The sequence below is a fragment of the Oncorhynchus keta genome, unplaced genomic scaffold (genome assembly GCF_023373465.1).
Source record: "Oncorhynchus keta strain PuntledgeMale-10-30-2019 unplaced genomic scaffold, Oket_V2 Un_contig_17419_pilon_pilon, whole genome shotgun sequence".
Classification (NCBI taxonomy): Eukaryota; Metazoa; Chordata; class Actinopteri; order Salmoniformes; family Salmonidae; genus Oncorhynchus; species Oncorhynchus keta.
The window spans coordinates 61,283-72,500 of record NW_026280424.1 but is presented as its reverse complement, the minus strand read 5'-3'; positions in this window follow the sequence as shown (position 1 = coordinate 72,500).

The following is an 11,218-nucleotide window of genomic DNA, read 5'->3' as shown; positions in this document are numbered from 1 at the left end:
CCATCCCTCACCTTCCTCTCTCCTTTCATCCCTCATTTCCCTCTCCTCTCCATCCCTCCCTTCCTCTCTCCGTCCATCCCTCCCTTCCCCTCTCCTTCCATCCCTCCCTTCCTCTCTCTTCCCTCCCTCCTTCCCCTCTCCTTCCATCCCTCCCTTCCTCTCTCCTTCCATCCCTCCTTTCCCTCTCCTTCCACCCCCATCCCTTCCCCTCTCCTTCCATCCCTCCCTTCCCCTCTCCTTCCATCCCTCCCTTCCCCTCTCCTTCCATCCCTCCCTCCCTCTCTCCTTCCATCCATCCCCCTTCCCCTCTCCTTTCATCCCTCCCTCCCTCTCTCCTTCCATCATCCCTCCCTTCCCCTCTCCTTCCATCCCTCCCTCCCTCTCTCCTTCCTTCCATCCCTCCCTTCCTCTCTCCGTCCATCCCTCCCTTCCCCTCTCCTTCCATCCCTCCCTTCCCCTCTCTCCTTCCATCCCTCCCTTCCCCTCTCCTTCCATCCCTCCCTTCCCCTCTCCTTCCATCCCTCCCTTCCCCTCTCCTTCCATCCCTCCCTTCCCCTCTCCTTCCATCCCTCCCTCCCTCTCTCCTTCCATCCATCCCTCCCTTCCCCTCTCCTTCCATCCATCCCTCCCTTCCCCTCTCCTTTCATCCCTCCCTCCCTCTCTCCTTCCATCCATCCCTCCCTTCCCCTCTCCTTCCATCCCTCCCTCCCTCTCTCCTTCCATCCCCTCCCTTCCCCTCTCCTTCCATCCCTCCCTTCCCCTCTCCTTCCATCCCTCCCTTCCCCTCTCCTTCCATCCCTCCCTTCCCCTCTCCTTCCATCCCTCCCTTCCTCTCTCCTTCCATCCCTCCCTTCCCCTCTCCTTCCATCCCTCCCTTCCCCTCTCCTTCCATCCCTCCCTTCCTCTCTCCTTCCATCCCTCCCTTCCTCTCTCCTTCCATCCCTCCCTTCCCCTCTCCTTCCATCCCTCCCTTCCCCTCTCCTTCCATCCCTCCCTTCCTCTCTCCTTCCATCCCTCCTTTCCCCTCTCCTTCCACCCCTCCCTTCCCCTCTCCTTCCATCCCTCCCTTCCCTCTCCTTCCATCCCTCCCTTCCCCTCTCCTTCCATCCCTCCCTTCCTCTCTCCTTCCATCCATCCCTCCCTTCCCCTCTCCTTCCATCCCTCCCTCCCTCTCTCCTTCCATCCATCCCTCCCTTCCCCTCTCCTTCCATCCCTCCCTCCCTCTCTCCTTCCTTCCATCCCTCCCTTCCCCTCTCCTTCCATCCCTCCCTTCCCCTCTCCTTCCATCCCTCCCTTCCTCTCTCCTTCCCTCCCTCCCTTCCCCTCTCCTTCCATCCCTCCCTTCCTCTCTCCTTCCATCCCTCCTTTCCCCTCTCCTTCCACCCCTCCCTTCCCCTCTCCTTCCATCCCTCCCTTCCCCTCTCCTTCCATCCCTCCCTTCCCCTCTCCTTCCATCCCTCCCTCCCTCTCCTTCCATCCATCCCTCCCTTCCCCTCTCCTTCCATCCATCCCTCCCTTCCCCTCTCCTTTCATCCCTCCCTCCCTCTCTCCTTCCATCCATCCCTCCCTTCCCTCCCTTCCATCCCTCCCTCTCTCCTTCCATCCATCCCTCCCTTCCCTCTCCTTCCATCCATCCCTCCCTTCCCCTCTCCTTCCATCCCTCCCTTCCCCTCTCCTTCCATCCCTCCCTTCCCCTCTCCATCCCTCCCTCCCTTCCTCTCTCCTTCCATCCCTCCCTTCCCCTCTCCTTCCATCCCTCCCTTCCCCTCTCCTTCCATCCCTCCTTTCCTCTCTCCTTCCATCCCTCCCTTCCTCTCTCCTTCCATCCCTCCCTTCCTCTCTCCTTCCATCCCTCCCTCCATCCCTCCCTTCCCCTCTCCTTCCATCCCTCCCTTCCCCTCTCCTTCCATCCCTCCCTTCCCCTCTCCTTCCATCCCTCCCTCCCTCCCTCCCTTCCCCTCTCCTTCCATCCCTCCCTCCCCCTCTCCTTCCATCCCTCCCTCCCTCTCTCCTTCCATCCCTCCCTTCCCCTCTCCTTTCATCCCTCCCTTCCCCTCTCCTTCCATCCCTCCCTCCCTCTCTCCTTCCATCCCTCCCTTCCCCTCTCCTTTCATCCCTCCCTTCCCCTCTCCATCCCTCCCTCCCTTCCTCTCTCCTTCCATCCCTCCCTCCCTTCCTCTCTCCTTCCATCCCTCCCTTCCCCTCTCCTTCCATCCCTCCCTTCCCCTCTCCTTCCATCCCTCCCTTCCCCTCTCCTTCCATCCCTCCCTTCCCCTCTCCTTCCATCCCTCCCTTCCTCTCTCCTTCCATCCCTCCCTTCCTCTCTCCCATCCATCCCTCCCTTCCCCTCCTTCCATCCCTCCCTCCCTCTCTCCTTTCATCCCTCCCTTCCCCTCTCTTTCCATCCCTCCCTCCCTCCCTCTCTCCTTTCATCCCTCCCTTCCTCTCTCCTTCCATCCCTCCCTCCCTTCCCCTCTCCTTCCATCCCTCCCTTCCCCTCTCCTTCCATCCCTCCCTTCCCCTCTCCTTCCATCCCTCCCTTCCCCTCTCCTTCCATCCCTCCCTCCCTTCCTCTCTCCTTCCATCCCTCCCTCCCTTCCTCTCTCCTTCCTTTCCTCCCTCCCTTCCTCTCTCCTTCCTTCCATCCCTCCCTTCCCCTCTCCTTCCATCCCTCCCTCCCCCTCTCCTTCCATCCCTCCCTCCCTTCCTCTCTCCTTCCATCCCTCCCTTCCTCTCTCCTTCCATCCCTCCCTTCCTCTCTCCTTCCATCCCTCCCTTCCCCTCTCCTTCCATCCCTCCCTCCCCTCTCCTTCCATCCCTCCCTTCCCCTCTCCTTCCATCCCTCCCTCCCTTCCCCTCTCCTTCCATCCCCCTCCCTTCCTCTCTCCTTCCATCCCTCCCTTCCTCTCTCCTTCCATCCCTCCCTTCCCCTCTCCTTCCATCCCTCCCTTCCCCTCTCCTTCCATCCCTCCCTTCCCCTCTCCTTCCATCCCTCCCTTCCCCTCTCCTTCCATCCCTCCCTTCCCCTCTCCTTCCATCCCTCCCTCCCTCTCTCCTTCCATCCATCCCTCCCTTCCCCTCTCCTTCCATCCATCCCTCCCTTCCCCTCTCCTTCCATCCCTCCCTTCCCCTCTCCTTCCATCCCTCCCTTCCCCTCTCCTTCCATCCCTCCCTCCCCCTCTCCTTCCATCCCTCCCTCCCTTCCCCTCTCCTTCCATCCCTCCCTCCCTTCCCCTCTCCTTCCATCCTTCCCTTCCTCTCTCCTTCCATCCCTCCCTTCCTCTCTCCCTCCCTCCCTCTCTCCTTCCATCCTTCCCTCCCTCTCTCCCTCCCTTCCTCTCTCCTTCCATCCTTCCCTCCCTCTCCCTCCCTTCCTCTCTCCTTCCATCCCTCCCTTCCTCTCTCCTTCCATCCCTCCCTTCCTCTCTCCTTCCATCCCTCCCTTCCTCTCTCCTTCCATCCCTCCCTCCCTCTCTCCTTCCATCCCTCCCTCTCACCCTCAGGTGTCCCTGTGTGTCTGCTGCTGATTTTCTCTGAGACCCGAGGGTTCTGATTGGCCAGTGGAACCCAGGGGGCGGGAGCAGGTCGGGGCTGGGGTAGTTCAGGTTAAAGGTTGGGGGTAGAGGTTATCCAGCGAGGGACATCAGCTCTTTCAGGTAGAACTCTATTACCTCCTCCTGATGGTACATGACATCAATCAAAACATACATCCATCAATACATCCATCAATACGTCCATCAATACGTCCATCAATACGTCCATCAATACATCCATCAATACATCCATTAATACATCCATCAATACATCCATCAATACGTCCATCAATACGTCCATCAATACATCCATCAATACGTCCATCAATACGTCCATCAATACGTCCATCAATACGTCCATCAATACGTCCATCAATACATCCATCAATACGTCCATCAATACAATCATCAATACGTCCATCAATACATCCATCAATACATCCATCAATACGTCCATCAATACATCCATCAATACGTCCATTAATACGTCCATCAATACAATCATCAATACGTCCATCAATACATCCATCAATACATCCATCAATACGTCCATCAATACGTCCATCAATACGTCCATCAATACGTCCATCAATACGTCCATCAATACGTCCATTAATACGTCCATCAATACGTCCATCAATACGTCCATCAATACATCCATCAATACGTCCATCAATACGTCCATCAATACATCCATCAATACGTCCATCAATACATCCATCAATACATCCATCAATACGTCCATCAATACGTCCATCAATACGTCCATCAATACGTCCATCAATACGTCCATCAATACGTCCATCAATACAACCATCAATACGTCCATCAATACGTCCATCAATACGTCCATCAATACGTCCATCAATACGTCCATCAATACGTCCATCAATACGTCCATCAATACGTCCATCAATACGTCCATCAATACGTCCATCAATACGTCCATCAATACGTCCATCAATACGTCCATCAATACGTCCATCAATACGTCCATCAATACGTCCATCAATACGTCCATCAATACGTCCATCAATACGTCCATTAATACGTCCATCAATACGTCCATCAATACGTCCATCAATACATCCATCAATACATCCATCAATACAACCATCAATACATCCATCAATACGTCCATCAATACATCCATCAATACGTCCATCAATACGTCCATCAATACGTCCATCACTACGTCCATCAATACGTCCATCAATACGTCCATCAATACGTCCATCAATACGTCCATCAATACGTCCATCAATACGTCCATCAATACGTCCATCAATACATCCATCAATACGTCCATCAATACGTCCATTAATACGTCCATCAATACATCCATCAATACGTCCATTAATACGTCCATCAATACGTCCATCAATACGTCCATCAATACGTCCATCAATACATCCATCAATACGTCCATTAATACGTCCATCAATACAATCACAATACATCCATCAATACGTCCATCAATACATCCATCAATACGTCCATTAATACGTCCATCAATACGTCCATCAATACGTCCATCAATACATCCATCAATACATCCATCAATACGTCCATCAATACATCCATCAATACATCCATCAATACGTCCATCAATACATCCATCAATACGTCCATCAATACGTCCATTAATACGTCCATCAATACGTCCATCAATACGTCCATCAATACGTCCCATCAATACGTCCATCAATACGTCCATCAATACATCCATCAATACGTCCATCAATACGTCCATCAATACGTCCATTAATACGTCCATCAATACAATCATCAATACGTCCATCAATACATCCATCAATACGTCCATTAATACGTCCATCAATACAATCATCAATACGTCCATCAATACATCCATCAATACATCCATCAATACGTCCATTAATACGTCCATCAATACATCCATCAATACGTCCATTAATCGTCCATCAATACAATCATCAATACATCCATCAATACGTCCATCAATACATCCATCAATACGTCCATCAACACGTCCATCAATACGTCCATCACTACGTCCATCAATACGTCCATCAATACATCCATCAATACGTCCATCAATACGTCCATCAATACGTCCATCAATACGTCCATCAATACGTCCATCAATACGTCCATCAATACATCCATCAATACGTCCATCAATACATCCATCAATACATCCATCAATACATCCATCAATACATCCATCAATACATCCATCAATACGTCCATCAATACATCCATCAATACATCCATCAATACGTCCATCAATACAACCATCAATACATCCATCAATACAACCATCAATACATCCATCAATACGTCCATCAACACATCCATCAATACATCCATCAATACATCCATCAATACATCCATCAATACATCCATCAATACGTCCATTAATACGTCCATCAATACATCCATCAATACGTCCATAATGCGTCCATCAATACAATCATCAATACATCCATCAATACGTCCATCAATACATCCATCAATACGTCCATCAATACGTCCATCAATACGTCCAACAATACGTCCATCATACGTCCATCAATACGTCCATTAATACGTCCATCAACACGTCCATCAATACGAATCAATACGTCCATCAATACGCCATCAATACGTCCATCAATAAAACCATCAATACAACCATCAATACATCCATCAATACGTCCATCAACACGTCCATCAATACGTCCATCAATACGTCCATCAACACGTCCATCAAAGGTCCATCAATACGTCCATCAATAAAACCATCAATACAACCATTTTATTTCCATCAATACGCCAACATTTCGTAAAAATACGTTTTTCAATACGTAATCATGGGTATCAATATGTCCATCAACACGTCCATCAACACGTCCATCAATACGAAAATAATCCATAATGTAATCAATTTTATCAATAAGGCAATACGTCCATCAATGTAACAAAATGTCCAAAATGTAAAACATGTCCATCAATACGTCCTCAATACGTCCATAACATACGTGCCATCAATAGGGCCATCAATACTGTCCATCAATACGTCCATCAATACGTCCATTAATACGTCCATCAATACGTTCCATTCATACGTCCATCAATACGTCCATCAATACGTCCATCAATACGTCCATCAATACGTCCATCAATAAAACCATCAATACAACCAGTCAATATGTATCAATGGAGTATACGTCCATCAATACGTCCATCAATACGGATCAATATCAATGGACGTCCAGTCCAACATGTCCATCAATACGTCCATCAATATGTCCATCAATAAAATCAATAGTAACCATCAATACAACCATCAATACGTCCATCAATAGTCCATCAATGGACGTCCATCAATACGTAATCAATACGTCCATCAATAGTCCATCAATACGTCCATCAATACGTCCATCAACACGTCCATCAATACGTCCATCAACACGTCCATCAACACGTCCATCAATACGTCCATAATCAATGGTCCATCAATACGTCCATCAATACGTCCATCAATACGTCCATCAATGGTCCATCAATACGTCCATCAATAGTCCATCAACACGTATCAATATGGAGTAGTAACACGTAATATCAGTAGTAACATGTCCATAATGGAGTCCATCAATACGTCCATCAATAATATGGATAGTAATTATACGTCCATCATGGACGTCCAGTCAATACGTCCATCAACAGTCCAGTCAACACGTCCATCAACACGTAATCAACACGTCCATCAACACGTCCATATGGAGTCCAGTCAATATGTCCATCAATACGTCCATCAATACGTCCATCAATACGTCCATCAATACGTAATCAATACGTCCATCAATACGTCCATCAATACGTCCATCAACACATATGGACGTCCATCAACACGTAATATCAATAGTCCATCAATACGTCCATAAATACATCCATTAATATGTCCATCAATACGTCCATCAATATCAATACAACCATAATACATCCATCAATACAACCATCAATACATCCAGTCAATACGTCCATAAATACGTCCAGTAATATGTCCATCAATACATCCATCAATACGTCCATCAATATGTCCATCAATACATCCATCAATACAATCATCAATACGTCCATCAATACGTCCATCAATACGTCCATCAATACAATCATCAATACATCCATCAATACGTCCATCAATACATCCATCAATACGTAATAATACATCCATCAATACGTAATAAATAGTCCATTAATACGTCCATCAATACGTCCATCAATACGTCCATCAATAACGTCCATCAATAGTCCATCAATACATCCATCAATACGTCCATCAATACATCCATCAATACGTCCATCAATACATCCATCAATAGTCCATAAATAGTCCATTAATACGTCCATCAATACGTCCATCAATACATCCATAATATGTCCATCAATGGAGTCCATAAATACGTCCATTAATACGTCCATCAATACGTCCATCAATACATCCATCAATACGTCCATCAATACATCCATCAATATGTCCATCAATACATCCATCAATACGTCCATAAATACGTAATATTAATAGTCCATCAATACGTCCATCAATACGTCCATCAATGGTCCATCAATACGTCCATCAATACATCCATCAATACGTCCATCAATACATCCATCAATACGTCCATCAATACATCCATCAATACGTCCATAAATAGTCCATTAATACGTCCATTAATACGTCCATTAATACATCCATCAATACGTCCATCAATACATCCATCAATACGTCCATAAATACGTCCATTAATACGTCCATCAATACGTCCATCAATAGTCCATCAATACGTCCATCAATATGTCCATCAATACATCCATCAATAATATGTCCATCAATACATCCATCAATACGTCCATCAATACATCCATCAATACGTCCATTAATACGTCCATTAATACGTAATATCAATACGTATCAATACGTCCATCAATATGTCCATCAATACATCCATAAATACGTCCATTAATACGTATCAATGGATTAATAGTCCATCAATATGGAGTCCATCAATACGTCCATCAATACGTCCATCAATACGTCCATCAATACATCCATCAATACGTCCATCAATACATCCATCAATAGTCCATCAATACATCCAAATACGTAATAAATACGTCCATTAATACGTCCATTAATACGTCCATCAATACGTAATCAACACGTCCATCAAGTAGTCCATCAATACATCCATCAATACGTCCATCAATACGTCCATCAATACGTCCATCAATACGTCCATCAATACGTCCATCAATACGTCCATCAATACGTCCATCAATACGTCCATCAATACGTCCATCAATACGTCCATCAACACGTCCATCAATACGTCCATCAATACGTCCATCAATACGTCAATAAGAGAGTCTTGGTGGTTCCGAACTTCTTCCATTTAAGAATGATGGAAGCCACTGTGTCCTTGGGGACCTTCAATGCTGCAGAAATGTTTTGGCACCCTTCCCCAGATCTGTGCCTCGACACAATCCTGTCTCAAAGGGTCTGAATACTTATGTAAATAAGGTATTTCTGTTTTTTTATTTGTAATAAATTGGCAAACATTTCTAAAAAACTGTTTTTGCTTTGTAATTATGGGGTATTGTGATGTCATTATGGGATATTGTGTGCAGATTGAGGAAAATAATTAACGTAATCAATTTTAGAATAAGGCTGTAATGTAACAAAATGTGGAAAATGTAAAGAGGTCTGAATACTTCCTGAATGCACCATAACACCACTGCCACCACAGGGCACTCTGTTCACAACGTTGTCACTATCTGTGACACACTGGGTCAGTCTCTGTTGTGAGTTCTTACTGCTCTACTGTGTCAGAGGGCGGCAGCAGTCGTATTATTGAGGAGTAACATGCAGTAGTAATATGTAATATGGAGTAGTAATATGGAGTAGTAATATGTAATATGGAGTAGTAATATGTCATATGGAGTAGTAATATGTAATATGGAGTAGTAATATGTAATATGCAGTAGTAATATGTAATATGCAGTAGTAACATGTAATATAGAGTAGTAATATGGAGTAGTAATATGTAATATGGAGTAGTAATATGGAGTAGCAATATGGAGTAGTAACATCGAGTAGTAATATAGAGTAGTAACATGTAATATGGAGTCGTAATATGGAGTAGTAATATGTAATATGGAGTAGTAATATGGAGTAGTAACATGTAATATGGAGTAGTAATATGTAATATGGAGTAGTAATATGTAATATGGAGTAGTAACATGTAATATGGAGTAGTAATATGTAATATGGAGTAGTAATATGTAATATGGAGTAGTAACATGTAATATGGAGTAGTAATATGTAATATGGAGTAGTAATATGGAGTAGTAATATGTAATATAGGAGTAGTAACATGTAATATGGAGTAGTAATATGGAGTAGTAATATGGAGTAGTAATATGGAGTAGTAACATGTAATATGGAGTAGTAACATGTAATATGGAGTAGTAACATGTAATATGGAGTAGTAACATGTAATATGGAGTAGTAACATGTAATATGGAGTAGTAACATGTAATATGGAGTAGTAATATGGAGTAGTAATATGTAATATGGAGTAGTAACATGTAATATGGAGTAGTAACATGTAATATGGAGTAGTAACATGTAATATGGAGTAGTAATATGGAGTAGTAATATGTAATATGGAGTAGTAACATGTAATATGGAGTAGTAACATGTAATATGGAGTAGTAACATGTAATATGGAGTAGTAATATGGAGTAGTAATATGTAATATGCAGTTGTAATATGTAATATGGAGTAGTAATATGCAGTAGTAATATGTAATATGCAGTAGTAATATGTAATATGGAGTAGTAATATGTAATATGGAGTAGTAATATGTCATATGGAGTAGTAATATGTAATATGGAGTAGTAATATGCAGTAGTAATATGTAATATGCAGTAGTAATATGTAATATGCAGTAGTAATATGTAATATGCAGTAGTAACATGTAATATAGAGTAGTAATATGGAGTAGTAATATGTAATATGGAGTAGTAATATGGAGTAGTAATATGTAATATTGAGTAGTAATATGTAATATAGAGTAGTAATATGTAATATAGAGTAGTAATATGTAATATGGAGTAGTAATATGTAATATGGAGTAGTAATATGTCATATGGAGTAGTAATATGTAATATGGAGTAGTAATATGTAATATGCAGTAGTAATATGTAATATGCAGTAGTAACATGTAATATAGAGTAGTAATATGGAGTAGTAATATGTAATATGTAATATGGAGTAGTAACATGGAGTAGTAATATGGAGTAGTAACATGTAATATGGAGTAGTAATATGTAATATGGGGTAGTAATATGTAATATGGAGTAGTAATATGTAATATGGAGTAGTAATATGTAATATGGAGTAGTAATATGTAATATGGAGTAGTAATATGTAATATGGAGTAGTAATATGTAATATGGAGTAGTAACATGTAATATGGAGTAGTAATATGTAATATAGAGTAGTAATATGGAGTAGTAATATGTAATATGGAGTAGTAATATGTAATATGGAGTAGTAATACGTAATATGGAGTAGTAATACGTAATATGGAGTAGTAATATGTAATATGGAGTAGTAACATGTAATATGGAGTAGTAATATGGAGTAGTAATATGGA